Source organism: Rousettus aegyptiacus, unplaced genomic scaffold (assembly GCF_014176215.1).
Source record: "Rousettus aegyptiacus isolate mRouAeg1 unplaced genomic scaffold, mRouAeg1.p scaffold_m13_p_5, whole genome shotgun sequence".
Lineage (NCBI taxonomy): Eukaryota > Metazoa > Chordata > Mammalia > Chiroptera > Pteropodidae > Rousettus > Rousettus aegyptiacus.
The window spans coordinates 92385460-92402493 of record NW_023416308.1 but is presented as its reverse complement, the minus strand read 5'-3'; the positions used below and the strand labels follow the sequence as shown (position 1 = coordinate 92402493).

Here is a 17034-nt window from a genome sequence, read left to right as displayed (position 1 = left end):
CAGAAATATAATTCAAACTACCTTCTAATATTTATAGATGATAATTAAGTAAAAACGATAAGAGTAATAAAACAATTTTTATGCTGTTTTGTGTGTAACCAAAATTGTCTACAAAATATGAGGGAGAGTTATACTTTCCCAGGAAGCCAAAGTGGGAGAAGGAAGACTTAGCAGGTAATTAGCATGCAAGGGAAGTTAAACAACTAAATATATGGCAAGTATGTTGACACTAAAAGTTGCTGCCATGATTAGGGTCTCCTCTGTTTAAGTCCTGTTTGAAAAATATTAGAATTTCAATCCAAATTCTCCTGATCTTTTATTTATTTTTTATATTTTAAATCACCATCTGTGGTTTTGCTGAAAGTCACTACATGGAGGTCTTGGATTTAGATATGGCAGAGACATCAATAAGAAACATGGAAATGAACCCAGCTAGCAGAATCAAAATTTGGAGTGTGGAAAAGTATTCTATGGTGAAGTAGTTTCCCATTGAAATGATCAAATTGGGGTCAACAAAGGTCAAATAAATTTATATTACCAATATAAAAAGGTCACTACAGGATTGTAATCTTTTTATAATTTTCAACAAATGTTTAATTACTGTGGAAGAGTTGAATTAAATCACAAAGTACAAACTACAACAAAAAGATCATTTCTGATGTTTTGAATTTATTCAAAAGTTTTCAAAAACCACAAGATGCTGAGTCGAGACGTAGCTTTAAAAATAGGAAATGAAATGATTAACGATTCAGTAGATTTGAAAAAAGTTAAAGTTTGGGAGAGAGAAAAACTTATTTTATACAATGTATCTAAACACCAAAAGATGTTACCACTAAAATTCATATAATATAAATATTTTAAAAGCTTGGTAAGTAAGTTTGGTAAGTACTAAACAAAATCAACCACTTTGGAAAGAGGAGTAAGAACTCAGATGCTTCTATGACTCTTCTAAACTATGGCTTCTCCAAGCTTTATGGGTCTATCTAAAAATGGATAATGCAACCCTCAGGATTTGGAATTCAGAAAAATAAAACTTAAAGGGAAAAACATGCAGAAACTTAATACAGAATTCTTCAAAGAATGTGTGTATATTTTTTTCTTTCTTTCCATAGAAGTGATTCTGGAATAACCATTACGAATATGATGAGACGTGAACTAGCCCAGGGGAAGAAGAAAGAATTAATGACTCCGTAAGTAAAATATCACATGTTTAAAGACTTTGTTTAGTCTGTTTCTCCAGAATCCCAGTTGAAGTCCTCACGGTTTTAACTCTAAAGATAAAGTATTCTTTCACACCACCTAGAGGTGTGTTTTATGACCAAGATGGCTTGTAGTTTATCTCTAGACTTTGCTGAAATGTTATTTTTAAAAAATGCATTGCAATATTACATAAAAAACTGGAAACAAAGAAAAATAAGAATAAAATGATAAACATATCACTATTGTCCGCTATGAGATTCCACTAAGAAACCTGATTAATAGATAGAATATTAGATCTGGAATCAGAAGTCCAGGGGTCAAAAACTGGTTCTCTACCTATCTGCTTAATAGGTGTTCTAATCTAGTTGTATGGCTCTCTCTCTTTGTACCTGAGTTCTTCAGTGTGTACAATGGAGGCTAACACCTCAAATATAATATTGAAGATTAAATATTTGTGCCAGTGTTTGGCATATATTTTATACTTAATAAATACTAGCTAAATCTCAATTATCACCATAAGAAATGGTTCTATATGCCAAAATAGAACCTCCACTGACTTATTTTAAAAAGAAAAGCAATCCTGTAACAAAGTAGGAATATTTTGTAGATCTCTAAATCACCAAGAGAAAACAAAGGATAAGGAAGAGAAATGAAAACAAAGTATTAATGAAATAAAATCATAAAATTGGGAAATCCAAAGTGTTCTTCATATCGAGAGGAATGAAGACCTCAAGATGATGAATGAAATGTTGAGCTCTAAAATGAGTAGTTGACATGTGTTTTTAAAAACAAATTTTGATAAATTATACTTCGCTTTTGACGCTAGTTAAAATCATAAGCTAATAAGGTAGGAGAATACCACACCTCTTCAAATAAATGTGAAAAGATGTCTCTCTACCTTCCCCCCTCCCAACCCTCATAAACAAAGAATCCCTAACTGTGGCCATTTAAAACAGTGCTAATGAACGCACAGTGAAGGGTCCGCATCCCTAAAGTCAATTTTGTTTCCATCATGATATTGACTCCACCTCTAACTAGTTAGTTTTGTGTGTTATGGGTGTGAAACAATGAAGAAACAAAGTTAACAGGATAGTAACATTATCTTTTAAAATTTAAAACAAACTCACAAAAAATACACCACACCAAAATCTTTCCAAAATCTAGAAGGAGAAAATGCTATCTTTCAAGCTAGACTCAAAGAATTGACAAGCAAGGATGACTCTTTCACTATTCTGAGTTTTTTACTCCTATGTGACTCATTTTGGCTAACCAATTGTATCTCTACAATGCTACATAGTCAACCAATATCATGAATGCAAAAATCTTAAGGGTCTAATCAGAAAATTAAAATACAAATCTAACCATAGAGGTTGTTCTAATTCTTGTAAAAGGACCTCCACTTCTGGCTAAAGGAAGCAACTTGTCCACAAATAAAAAAGCAAAAAGACAAAAAAAAAAATTATTACTAGTTTTCCTAATTATATAACAAAATCTTTTCATTCAAATGGACATTTGAAGATTAACCTAGTCAAATTCCTGGTCTTTAATAAATGATTGGAGGTCTAAAATGCTTTGACCAAGTAACAAGGCTGTGTAGCCAAAGTCATTACAAGTATGCTACTCAACCATCCTGGTGCCCATTCTCAAGTAATGCTAACCTTCTTCCAAGAATCTCTCTTATCCTGGTGCCCCACAATGATTTGTCTTGAACCAAGTAATGATATACCTACAATAATAGTTCCTTCTTGACCAAATAAATCATGACCAAAAAATTAAGTGGGAATTGATTGCTTATATTTTCATGGCATTAGTAAATTCTTTTTCTGGTGCCCCACAATGATTTGTCTTGAACCAAGTAATGATATACCTACAATAATAGTTCCTTCTTGACCAAATAAATCATGACCAAAAAATTAAGTGGGAATTGATTGCTTATATTTTCATGGCATTAGTAAATTCTTTTTCTTTTTTTTCTTTATTTAATTCTACTAGACCATTCTTCTAAACAGTTTAGTATGGGTTTTTGGATCCCTATCAGATTAACTTGAAACATAATTTGAATAGAAAACCACTTGAAATTTATAAATCAATCAAAATATCAAAATTTCATAGACATCCATGAGAAGATTTTGTTTTTTGATGTGTTGTTTGTAATATGAAGATTTCTGTTTTAACTATAATGTAGTTGAGAGCTATGAGTTTACTCTCAATTTAAAAAATAAAGACAGACAAACAGACAGATCGGTCTCGTGTATGGAGAAAGCATTAGCAAAAACTCAATTGAACTAACCCTGAAAAACATTTAGGAGAAAAAAAATTACATAAGCATCTTACTCATTTTGACAAGAGATATGTTTTACCTTCACTCTAGTTACTTTCTCTAGACAAAAAACACTCAGTGGAGAACCTTGATAGTTGCTCAGAAGTCAAAACAGTGGGATCCAGTTTGTGCTTCCATATCAAAACCACAAAGATAACAAAATGGACTTAACATGAGCTGCAATTTTAAGAAACTCCATCTTCAAATAAATTGTTAAAGCCTCCTTAACTGGTTTCAACCAATGCAACTGGCCTTCCAAGGAAGGGTTCCAAAAGTCTACAATGCAGACTTGCAGCCAAACTCTAAAATTATGCATAACATATTTAGAGTTAACATGAGCCCTGACATTTCATCACCCCTGAAAGTTTAAATTTTAACTACGATTTTTTATCAAGATACTAGAAAACTCAGTGGCAATCACATGACCTTTTGGACCAGGAGAAATAAATTTTGCCATGTGAACTTATTTCCCAATAAAGCATAGTCCACATCACAAAGGTATGGTGTTTAGCCATAAAGTAAAGAAAGAAGCTCAAAGTTCAGTAGCAAACAGGCTAAAATCCAAGCTACCTTTCTGTTTCAGAGCCCACGCAGCCACGTGTGAAGGCTGCAGAGTGTACTGCAAAAGCTTTCTGTCCATTGCCTCAGACATCTGTACCTTACCTTTTTTTAGGCAGTCAGAACCAGGACGCCCATGTTGGAGAGGACCACCACAGCCACCACCTCCTCCTCCACAGTTAGGGGGGAGCATTCCTCGAGAAGGAACTCATTGATTGATTTCAAAGACAGGCTGGGCACACTAGATCCCAGCTGTAGTTAATCAGTGTCCACACTACTAAGAGGTTGGTGGAAAGAAGCAATGAGCACAAGGGCTTTTTCTCAGCCTTGCCTCTGTGAATCTCAGGGGATAAGTGGGGAGGAAAGGAGGACTTCCTCTGCCTAGCTGGCACATCCGACCTGTCTGAGCCTTTATTTTAACACTAGGAGGCCAAATGGGTGTTCCTGTGCACAAGCAGATCTTATTTCCTCGCTTAAGATCTCTCATACACAATTGATCTGGCTTTGTTGGAGAGGGTTCTTGGGAAGAGGGTGGAGTTTACAAGAGAGACAGAAAAGTTTTGCAAATCTTGACTACAGGAGGATGAAGATGAATGTAAGAAGAGGCATGTATATTTGGAGAGGGCAAAGGTTTTGATTTCCAAAAAGGTCAACTGGAGGAAAATAGTGAATAATCCCACCCCAACCCCCCAACTGTATTGGAGGAGTGTTGAAAACTGAACCTGTTAACCCCTGCTTTTGCTCCCTCTCCATTCAAGAAACTTCATTTGGCTGGACTAGGTCAATGGCAATTTACCTCCTGGGCTGATAAAATTTACTTTTGCCGGAGTAATTAATTCCAAAACAAAGCTGGCTCCTCTGCTCCCCAAACAATATCAGATTCCAAAACCCTGCTCTTTGGACTGAAAGAACAATACTATGCAAAACTGTACCAAAGGGTGTTGATTCACAGACTATCGTTTGTTCCTTCATGTAAAAAATGATAATAATAATAATAAAATAAAATAAAAATAACAAAAAAACTAACTCTGCCAAATTCATCAATCCAAAACAGTATCACCCTAAATCACACGTGCCCCACATGTTCCTCCCATCCTGGCCTCCTCAAGTAAAACATTCAGGATCACTCCATTAAGAACAGCCCCGCTCCGCTCCCCTCTTCCCAATAATAGACAACGCTGAGCATGCATTACAGACACCATTGTGCACGAATGCGTTAAACGTGCCTTTATAATCAATGCGCTAATTAGAAATCCTCACTTCTGCCCCTGGTTGGCTGAGGCGCCCCAGAGGGCTTTTCGCGCGACGGTCACTTGGACTGTTCCACAATAGGGATGAGGAACACATGGTTGCTTCCAGGGAATCAGAGAGTCACCCATTGCAGTGACCACCCACTCAGCGCCAGAACCGGTCCAGCTGTCCACGGCTCTTCACCCTTCCCAGCTAGGTTATTTTTAAGACCCCCACGCCCCCGCCCCGCGCCACCGTGCAGCCGCAAGCACTGGCTCCCGCACCCCCACGCTGCACAGCGCGCGCTGCGGCGGCGCTGGCGAAAAGCGGCGCCAGCCCGCCTTGCTCACCCCCGCGTCCGGAGCTGGCTGCCGGCGGCTCTCAGAGGCGCGGGTGCTCCCGGCTCGGCTCCTGCAGTGTCTCGGGCCCGGCCCCCTCCCGGCGCAGGTCCTGCAGCAGCCGCTCTCCGCACCCCACCAGCCCCGAGGCAGAGGCAGCAGCTACAGCTTCACTGCCCCTCTTCATACTTCTCTGATGGCTCCTCTTGGTGCTGTTTGGGAAAACGATTTTTCCCCCCTGCCAGAAACAGATTTCCTACATTTCATCAGTCCACATAGACCGAGCGGAAGTAAAATGCTTACTTTTTCTGGTGGACGGCAAACGCAATTGACACTGATTTACCCTTCAAACGGGGAGAGATTGTATTACAAGTCCTTGGCAGCAGTTCCGAAGTTGGGGCCAAGCTCCAGCCCCCTCCTTGTCCCCCAAACACTAACCTGAGAGAGAAAGGGCTGGGGGTGGGGAGGGGATCATATTTAACTCCAGGGTTTTAACAAAGTCAATGGCTTTAGAACAATATTAAAATGGGGTGTTGGAAAAGTTTTGCTTTCCTGGCCAGTGATTTTGCAGACTCAGAAGCATGAGCTTTCCAGTAACTTAGGCCACTCTTCGTTCCAAACTGAACAATTTGATTTCTTACACTTCTCTTTAAATATCAGATTTTAGAAGAGGCTGCTCTTATGGCTGTTTTCACTTTTCAAAAGGAAATACAATTCCACCCTCCTCTCAAGCTCGGCTCAGCTCAACATTATGTTGTATGTCACAGACAATTTTCTCCAACTGTTATTTATTAGTATATGTATTCTGAGATAAAAAGTCTTGCCACAGAGGTAGACAGCTGTTCAAGTGTCTGCTTCATGTGACCTCTTGCTGAGTGTCCTAATCTCAGATTACCACTTTCTATGGAGTATAGATGGAAAGTATCATACTTTTTTGTTGTTTTATTTTCAAGTTCATCAGTTTCACATGCATCTCCATCCAAAGTAACTGATGGCAGTGGCACTGGTATTCTGATCCTCTTTCAGATACCACTTTGTAAAAGTCAAGTAGGAATCTCCCACCTCTCCACCCTTCCTCCCTCCCTGCCCCCCCAATAGAAAATACCTGTAAATCCACGATGGCAAAGTGACATGAATAATTTTAGATGTAATTAAATAATGCGTTTTGCATCATTTCTTGCATCTAGAAGTTATTTGCTCTAAAACCTCTAGACACTGCATCAGTTATTTGCTTGTACTAGCAGAGTACAAATAATAGAAGGGGAGAAAACAGACTGAAAGCTTGGCAGCACTGACCTCCAAACTTTTATTTTAGTTGAACTTGGTTTTGCAGTTATCAGCTCCATATATATCCTCTTTGGCTTCCCAGAAGGAAACAAATAAAAAAAAAAAAAAAAAAGGAGTGATCATCATTTTAAGGAAAAATAGCAGTATAAAAAAGGCTTATATTACTATTTGCGTTTACATAAACAATGATTTTGAATAATAAAATTTAACCGAATCTAAGTATTCCCAGAGCCCCAACAAAGTATTTTGAGTCTCTGAACCTGTACAACTTAAGTAAAAAGTCCAACGTCCTTGATAATTTCTCATGATCAAACATTAACTAATAAATGTTAATTTAGGTATCCTTAGGGTATGTAATAAAAGTTCAAAAAATCCAGAACCTTGGATTTTGAAAATCTCATATCCTATTCCTTTCCATATATATGTGTGTGTGCGTGCATGTGTGTGAGTGTGTGTGTGTGTGTGTGTGTGTGTGTATTAGATGAGGGAACCCTTGGATGACCTCACAAATTGCAAAAACCTTGTCAGTTTACAATCCCTTATTTTTTTATTTTTTACACCCACAGCACTTGGTCTTCCTAGGTGGTCTCCCATCCAAGTACTAACCAGGCCCCATCCTGCTTAGCTTCTGAGATCTGACAGGATCTGGCTTGTTCAGGGTAGCATGGATGTAGACCCTCTCCATATGTTCTTGTCACATTGTTTTAAATTGATACTATTAAAGCAAAGTGTAAAGAGATATTTTCATTGATTTAGGAACAGAGCTAAACCTAGTTTGGGAAAATAAGGAGGCTTACAGAGACACTGGGAAAGTGTAATCATTCAAATTCCTTGCTCCGATGGCCTTCCTTTCAGGACTTTTTAGTTTTGAATTATGCATTGTATCAGATCCTCTGTCCTTTTAGCAAGAGTGAAAAGAAAAATACTGGGAGAAATATGCATTTTCTCCCTTAGCATCTGAGAGTTGTGCTGAATATTCTTTTTGAAACAAAAGAGAAGTAATACAAAAGATTTCTGAAGAAACATCAAAAGTCTTTTAATTTAGAATTTTTTGAGAATTTGTAATAATTCCCATTTGACTTCTGTGTTTTTCAAAATCAAATTTCTATTTATGTATTCCAATCAGTCACTGATACTTTGTGAGATAATCTTTTTGTCCAAGAATGTTCTTGTCTGGGTCTCTCTCCATCTAAACATGTTTATCTTAGGAAACCATGGTCCAACTTATTTCTCCTGATATGAAGATAATAGAAGCAAATGCCTCACCTATTGGGGTGAAGAATGTCTAAAGACATTCTTGAACATTGACAGCATAAAAAAGAAAAGCCAAACCAGATTTAAAGAAAACATAATTTAGTTTTTCATTTTATCACTTAAATATTAAAGTTTAGAGGACTTCAATATTGAAAGTTTCTAGGTTACTATGTGTTTTGGGCATTCTGAACCTTAAACATTATCTTGAATATGAACCATACCTTTTCACTCAAAAAATATATATTTAAATAGGTTTAAAATGAATGATAAAATCTTTTTTTCTTCATCTATAATGTAGCCTCCTCTACCTCTCTCCCTTCCTTCCCTCCTTCTCTCTCTTCTCTCCTTCCTCATGAAATAATGTATACTTACACATTTATTTTGAAAAGCGTGGCAAACCTTCAGTGGATGACAAAGATTCAAGGAAACTTTGAAATAAGTTAAATAACTTGGAAATAGACACTAGGTTAAAGTAAAATAAATTTCTGAAGGTGACCAACACATTCTTATATTCCTAAATAACTTCAAAAGGGTTGTTAAAGGTGGCAAGTGATAGCCCTAGAAGCAAGTGAGGATAATGATATGGGAAGCAGTATAAAAACATGCAATGGTACTGGAGAAATACATGAAGCAATGTAATAAGTGAAAACACTTGTTTACTTTTTATTGAAATACTTTATCACTGATATAAAATATGTTTATTTTTTCTACTTATCATCATCCTGGACTATAGTATAGGCCTTCTATTGATATATATTGAAATAATTTTTATAATGTCATAAGGCACACAAAAAGGATTTTATATAGCCTAGTATAGTGATTACAAGTATTGTTAGTGATAAAATTAAATGTCATTACTTTTCATCACCATTAATATATAAAACTACAAAGAATAAATTAAATGAGAGAAATTGTATGTGAAAGTTCAAGGTTTACTCTCAGCTTTTGATGTGAAACTTAAAAAATTCTACTTTTACTCTCAAAGGAGAACTTTAAACTTTATAAATATAACACAACATAGTATAGATATCTGTTCTCTATTGCACGAGACTCATATTTTTGCAAATATGTATTATATGTAAGCATATGTTTTCTAATTTTTACACTGGGGATAGATTAAAAGCATTTAATGAAATATGCCATTTATCTCATCTTGTTTTAAATATCCTATGTAATATATACTGTTGTGTGATTTTCTTTACCTGAGTTGAAGTTGGGTTTTCATTAAATATTTTATAATTGGTCCAATTTAACATGAATGAATATTAAATATAAACTATTTTTACTGCAATAACTTGTCTTTTGAACTTGTTTATCTCTAGCATTTAGAATACCGTTGGTCATATAGTAGGCGCTCACTCAATAAATAACTGTTGAATGAATATTATAGAAGAATCCAGTCTCTTGAAAAGATTACTGCTAATTGGTTATATTTTTATATATTGTTTTTAATTTAGTAGTTTGGAACTCAGAATAGAAAATATGTTAAAATAACATTATAAATGATGGTTTAATTCCCAGGCCAGAATCATTTCATCTGGTAAAATGTTACTAGAGTTCAGTAAAACAGATGCTTGCCTGTGTGCCAGGCTTATAAATGAGGTCAGTCTGTGTCACTTGTCACTTCATTAAAAACCAAGGTTGATTTGGACTCAAGGTTTAATCATAACCAACATACTATGAATACAATAAAAAGCAATAGAAAATATTACTACTTCAGTGGCTTTCAAATTTTTTTTGTATTGTGACCCACAATAAGAAATACATTGTGGAACAGACATAGAAACACACTCAGATACACACAACGAAAACATGTTTCAGAAAATAGTACTTACCTTCCTAAGTTAATGGACGCTGATAGTTTTCTATCTGGCTTTATTCTACTCTTTGTGTGCCATCAATTGAATAGAAATGCTACTGGAGAACTAAAAAATAATTTATTTCAAATCTACGATTTGAAAAAATCTGACTTAAAAACTAAACAAAGAAGAAAATCAATCAAAATTGAGGTAGGATATCAATGAACACATGGATTCGTTATAAAGTAGAAAACAGATGTGCATGTATATTGTCGGCAGTAGACCCGACATGATGTAATATCACAATATCTCAGACGTTGTATACCCTCACACCTCCAAGCCTTTGCTCATGCTGACTAGAATGATCTTTTACCTTTTGCTCTCTCCCTCTGAGTAAAACAGATTCATTCTTCCAGAACCAGCATAATAGTTATCTTCTCTGTGGTTCTCTTCGACTCTCTGGAAGAAATAATTACTATGTCTCCGTGTTTTGTGCTGGGGCTTTTTTCTTCATTTCTTTTATATCTCATTTATATAATGTCTTACACATCTATCTCCCCTACTAAAACTGAGCTTCTAAAGAGCAAGAAGTTGGATATCCATCTTTATATATCAAATCCTCAGCACAGTACCAAACCTAAGGTTGTTGAATTATTGAAAAAATGAATAAATGAACCATATAACCACTGAATATATGAAAGAGAAAAAGCGGTGTCATTGGTTGATGGAACAGATACATGAAAGAAAGACTATGCCCATCAAAGGGGAATTAAATGTAAATCCCTTTGTAAAGATGGTACTAGTTGTTGATCGTGCATCCTTATTGATAGAAAAATTTACATCGTAAGTGAAATTTTGCTGTCACATTTCTTGGGTCTCTCTTGCAGGTAGACCTTGTTCCAATCATTCATTTATTCTTAAGATCATTGATAATGACAAATTTAGGATTACTTTTTTGAAGAATGAAAAAATGGCTGAAATTTCCATAATTGAAGATGTAACCTGTTTCACAAACATGAAATCTTTGCCAACTGCTGATTTATACAGAGCATTTTGAGAAATCATTTCTAAAATTATCTCATGGAAGGGTTTTTCTAGTGCCTAATAGTCAATCAGGAAGCATGAGCACACCAAGCCCTACATGACAGAACTGCACAGGAATGGGTCAGAGTCAGTGCAGCTTCTCCTGGCAGAAGGAAGTGTTGCCATCACGCTGCAGTCACAGTAGCCACTTGGACCCTAGAGCCTTTGGCTAAAAGATTTCACCAGCCGTTATTGCCACCAAAGCTGTCAAGAAATAGACATATTAAATTATAATAGCAATCACTAGCATAAAAATTAAGAGTTCAGATTTGGAAACTGACAAAATCAAGGTCAAATTGTAACCTCTTCACTTACTTGCTAAAAATCATGGGCATAATAGTTAACCTTTCTAACTATCAGTTTCCATATCTTTAAAGTAGGATTAACAAAGAGCCCCTCTCTCATAGGCCTGTCTTGAGCATTATATAATGTAAAATATTTTGTTTGCTGTGAAAGGAATGTTAGGTATTTTATTAATTGAACACCTAAATCATCTTACTGATTTATTATGACAATCTCCTGTGATAAAGACATTACCATCATTAAAAACATAGAAGGTCAGAGAATTTTATTCATCCTTTCTCTGAATCTTTCTCTCCTCCCCAATTTACAGCATCTCATTCTATGTCCTTTTATACATTCAGTGTCTTCATGGTTCATGTATTCATTCATTCTCCAACCTTCTCTGTGCACTTGTTATATGAAGGCGAAGTTGCAGGCCCAGCTCTCCAGGAGCTCACAGGTTAACAGAAAAAATGGTCTATTAAATAACACAGGTGGGATTTAGATTCATGTCTGATTCTGTCTGATTTGAAAGTCTGTGCTAATTTCCCTCCCTCCCTGCATCCTTCCCTTCTTCCCTTCCTCCCTCCATTTTTCTTTCTTTCTTCCTTCCTTCCTTCCTTCCTTCCTTCCTTCCTTCCTTCCTTCCTTCCTTCCTTCCTTCCTTCCTCTTTGCTTTCTTTTTTCTTTCTTTTTGAGAAAGAAAAGTCTGTACATCGGTAATTTTTATCTCTGAGATAAAAGTAAAATGAATTTATGTTCAAATATTTTACATGTGATAATAAAAAACTCTAAGGAAAAAATAAATGAATCATTTTTGAAAAAAGGAACCTGTTTCTGTCACGGTTATCTAACTCAAATCCAAAAAAATTACCTCTGGTGCTGAGGGTTCCGTATTACCTAGAACTCAGTAAAATATAGTGCGAGAAAAAAGTCACGTAAAGGAGATAATGAGAGAAAACTTCTGACCAGGAAGAGTCAAGAAGTTTCAAACCTTACATAAAAATAATCTCTCTTCTTTTAGCTTTAGCTGCAGGAGAGAATAGAAGGGAGTCAGAAAAGGCATCTTTTTAATTAGCTCCCATAGTCTGAACAGGCTGAATAACTTAGAAACTGGAAGAGATTTATTATAAGGAATTGACTCTCACATTTATGAAGATTGACAAGATCCAAGATTTAGAGGGTGAGTTGGCAAGTTGGGACCCAGAAAAGCCAATGGTATATTTCTAGTCTGAAGGCTAGAAGACTCAAGACCCAGAAAGAGCCTGTGTTCCAGTATGCGAGTGAAGTCAGGAAAACGGTGATGTTTCAGTTGAAAGGAATTCAGGAACGAGGAATTTCCTATTAAGGCCTTCAGCTGATTGGATGAGGCCCACCCACATCAGGGAGATCAATCTGCTTTATCCAATCTACCAATTTAAATGTTATTTTTAAGCAAGAGCATCCTCACAGAAACACCCAGAATAATGTTGGGCCCAGTCAAATTGACAGATAAAATTTGCCATCACAGGAGAAATAGTTGACAAGGTACTGATTTAAGCACTCGTGATCATTATTATTCTCAGCAATCTAAATTTCCTGGTTTCCCCACAAATTAATATGCTAGCATGAAAATAAACACGCATGACTTGAAAACAAGAAGAAAAAAACAAAAATAGGAAGGGTTCATATGCATTACATTTGAAATAAAGCATACTGACCGAAGTTAGGGCATGTGCCCTGAGTACCAGACAGCACTTCCAAAACTGTTTATCCTGTGAATACACAATAAATCAACTAATCTCATATAACAAATGTGGCCACTAACTTCCTGTTCTTATATCTCTATGTAGATTTGAATAGAAAATCAATCGGAATCTTTTCCCTAGACACACCTTTCCCTTTAAATAGCTTTTCTTCTGCTATGTTGTTTTCTAAAAGTACCATCTATTCTGCTGGTAATAAATTATTAAAATGAGGCATGCTTTGTTCTTCCCAAGGGAGACAAAATCCCTAACTTCATAGAACTTATATTTAATGGAAGTGAGACAGAATTTAAACAATTAAGTCATTAAAAATTAATGTATATTATATCAGGTAATAGTACGCTCTACAGAAAGACAAAATGAGTGTAAGGGTGATAGAAAGTGCTGAGAGATGGCAGATGTTATATGGTATATGTGGAAGGACTTGCCAATAAAGCAACACCTGAGCAGAGATCCAAAGGAAGTGCACTACACAGACTCTTAAAGACCATTTCAGACACAGTAATCATTAGTGCAAAGTCTTTGAGGGAATGCTACAAATCAAATGCTCCAGGAAATAAAGGAGCCTCTTATGGCAGAGGTAAGTATAGGGGGAGTAGGAGATAATGTCAGATAGATTGGGGATTGAGAAGAAAGATTCAAATCCCAGAAGGCCTAGTAAGTCTTTGTAAGGACTTTGCTTTTCTCTCAGAATTTGAGCAGAGGGGTGACATAATCAGATTTATAATTTAAAGCTGTCACTCTGACTCGGGTGGAGAACAGACTGACTGCAGAAGGGCATAGGTGAGTTCAAAGAAAACAATTTGGTGGTTATTATAACAATCCAGCCAAGAGGTGATAGTGACTTAGATGAATGTGATTACAATGGTGTTATGGTAAGTAAGTAGATTCTGCATATCTTTAATAAGATTATTCTCTTTTCTTCACACTCTTTTTTCACACTATTTCTCCTTAGTATATTCATTTTATGAGGCAGATGAATAATGTGAGCATCAAATCCTAGTCTAGAATACTACAACATCCATGATATATATCGCTCTGATTTTTATTTTAAAAGATTTAAATTTTATTACTGATAAATAGACATGCAGTGCGAGAGACAGACAAAGAGAAACCCAAGATTTTTTTTTTTTTTTTCTGTAAAGCATTTAAAAAACTATGCTTCCATTTACTGAAATGAGAAAGACTTTGGGAAGAAGTTGTTTTGTTTTTCCATATCTTGCTTTGAAGGGAATACATTTCAATTTTTCTTTTTTGATAAATTAAGTGTGAGATGATTATTTGATATTCAAGGGAAGCTATGTATGGTCATTGGAGACAGTAAAAGGATGAATCAAAGATTATTGGATCTTTTAAAAGCAAACCTCATGTGTTTATATAAGAATTTCGTTGTCTTCATTCTTCCTCTCACAAACACATCCAGATTGTTTAAAATCTCTCACCTAAAATACTGGGGATTTGCTGAATAAAAGTAGAAATACTAATTATCATTTCTAATTGTTTAGCTTCTCTTTGTTATGTAACTCTCAGGGAGATACAGTTCGTTACTACATGAATTTAAATCCTAATAAAATGTATTAGTAGTAATGTAGCTTATGGGCCAAGATATGATGCTCACATAATTGGGCAGCCCAATTTGCCAACAAAAGCCCTGGAGAGAAGGAGTGGAGATGAAGGTTAAGAAAAGAAAATAACCTTGCAAAGAATCGCCCGTTCAGGAGATAACCTATGTTTTATTTCTTCTCTCCTATTTTCTCTTGTTCTTCTTTGCCTTCTTTGTATTTAGAATTTAATAGTCTTTATACACACACACACACACACACATACATACACACACACATAATTTATGTAGATATTAAATATATAATATTTTTTTCTTTCTAGTCCAGGATAGTATAATATAGTGGGGTTTAATTGTTTGTTTGTTTGTTTTTATGCTATCTTGACCCAGTTTTGAAGCCCTGGGTATTGTCAGGACAGTTCCCCTTCTTAAGCAGCCAACTAAGTCCACACCCTAACCTTATCCCTTACTGACTTCTCACACTCTGAGCCAACATGCACAGACATTAGCCCTAATCTCCCTGGGGCCAGGTGTCAGACAACTAGGGAGAGCCCCAATACCCTGGGGTCTGAAACGAGCTCCAGAAAACTAACTAAACCCACCCAACTTGTCATCCAGAAGCTCCAACTTGCTGTTACCCTGTCCCATCCAAAGTGCAACCTTTCGTGTGGTTCTCCTTGGTAGCCTTCTCCTGTTTAGAACTATAATGGAGTTCTGGTTTTCATCTGTCCAAGTGTCAGTATATTTTGATGTATCCTGCCATGAAAAAAAAATTTTAATTTTATAAAATAGGAAGAAAAAGATGGAGAACTGTTTTTAGCCTCATTATTTCCCTTTCTTCACCTTATGCACACTTATGGAATTTCTCTCCTCTTATATGATCACCAGATTCTTCCTGCTTCATTGTCCTTCTCTCTTAAAATGTTCTATGTTTCCCATTATTTCCTCTCTATAGAAATATCATGATCATACTTCCATGTGCTCATGAATTTCTCAAAATACTTTGTAAAAGTAAAAATTAAAGATATCAGTAAAAATAATAAAACTTTAATAGAATAATAATGAAAATGTCCAGCATACAGTTTAAAAGCATGTCAGTGCTCTAACACACACACACACACACACACACACACACACACAATCGTGACAGACACCACCAGTGGGAGAGTAATAAGCAATACACTGTGTGATATCCACTGTAACTTGAACTGCCTTTAACTATTTCCACCATCAGCAATTTTTTCTAACTCATACATCTTATAACTTATGAATAAAGTATGGGGATGATTTTCATTTATTAATATTGCTGTACCACTGGGTTGTGGATTTAGCAATAGCACAAGTTGCTTTTTTTCCCTATTCTAGTAATTCTTTATCGTTTACCTGGATTATACATGGTAATTTTTTTTCCTCCAACATGTGAATATTCTCTTTGCATTCATTCAATGCCTCCTTCACACAATTTTGTTTTATATTTTCTTTTTATTACGTCAATCCTTTTTGCTTCGACAGACATCTATTTTAAACATTTTATGCCTTAGGCAGAGCTCCTTAATTGGTGCTGGTTTCTGTCATGTGCTGAACTAAGAACAACGGGGATGTTACCCAAACCTCTTCATTAATGACACATGTTGCTGCAACTCATAAAGAGACTATGAAAAGCTTCAAGTCTCAGAAAACAAGGCCAAGCTTAAGACCCAAAAAATCTAAGAGAAGAATCAGAAGAAACATCAACAACTGGCATATGCTATTGTTTTACAGTTTGTAGAAATTATAGATGTGATTAAAATAAAAAATTTCCAATTCGTTTCAGAATATTTTTCTTTCCTTGTTTGTGAATAAATTTGGTCTATAGTTTTGTCCAACAAAATGACACCACATAAGGATATTTTTATTGTTTAGCAAATAAGAATATTTCTATGAATAGGAAGAAAGTATGATCCAAGAGGTACAGGAAGTATAAAAATATAGTATAGACATATGTTTACTTAACTCTCTTCCTCAGAACTGTTAAATAATTTATGAAATCTCATATGCTCAGCCTTAATTATTGCACTAATTTTGCTAATTAAATTTCAATATTTAGCCTTACATATTTGTGCTAGATACATCGAAAGTGAGGAAATAAAGTTAGGCTCTATACCAAGAAAATGTATGATTTACATCTTATGCTTTTGGTGTGATTTCTTTGTTGAGCTGAGGAGGCACTTATGAGGCCTGTCAGAGCACACGTTACTTTTTTTTCATCAAGGCAGAGTTTATAAGTGGAACCAAATTAGGTATGAGAATTATACAGATGTCTTCATGAATAGACATGCTATTTTTTTCCAAAACAAATGAGCAATTTCCACAATTTGGAGTTTATGATTTCTAAGTA

General features: G+C 35.6%; 1 protein-coding gene and 1 pseudogene across 13 annotated transcripts in view; both read right to left on the bottom strand.

Moving 5' to 3' along the window:
• The window catches only part of GAS2 (growth arrest specific 2), a 108991-nt gene extending 102944 nt beyond the window's left edge, over window positions 1-6047 (bottom strand). For 7 of the 13 annotated variants that reach the window (XM_016138487.2, XM_016138485.2, XM_016138492.2 and 4 more), the window contains exon 1: window positions 5659-5943. The gene's annotated coding sequence lies outside the window, so the exon portion shown is untranslated. The other 6 variants (XM_016138488.2, XM_016138490.2, XM_036221235.1 and 3 more) reach the window with 6 other exon arrangements.
• A 1443-nt stretch (window positions 6048-7490) lies between these two features.
• On the bottom strand, window positions 7491-7609 carry LOC118603047 (annotated as a pseudogene).
• Between the last annotated feature and the right edge of the window lie 9425 nt (window positions 7610-17034).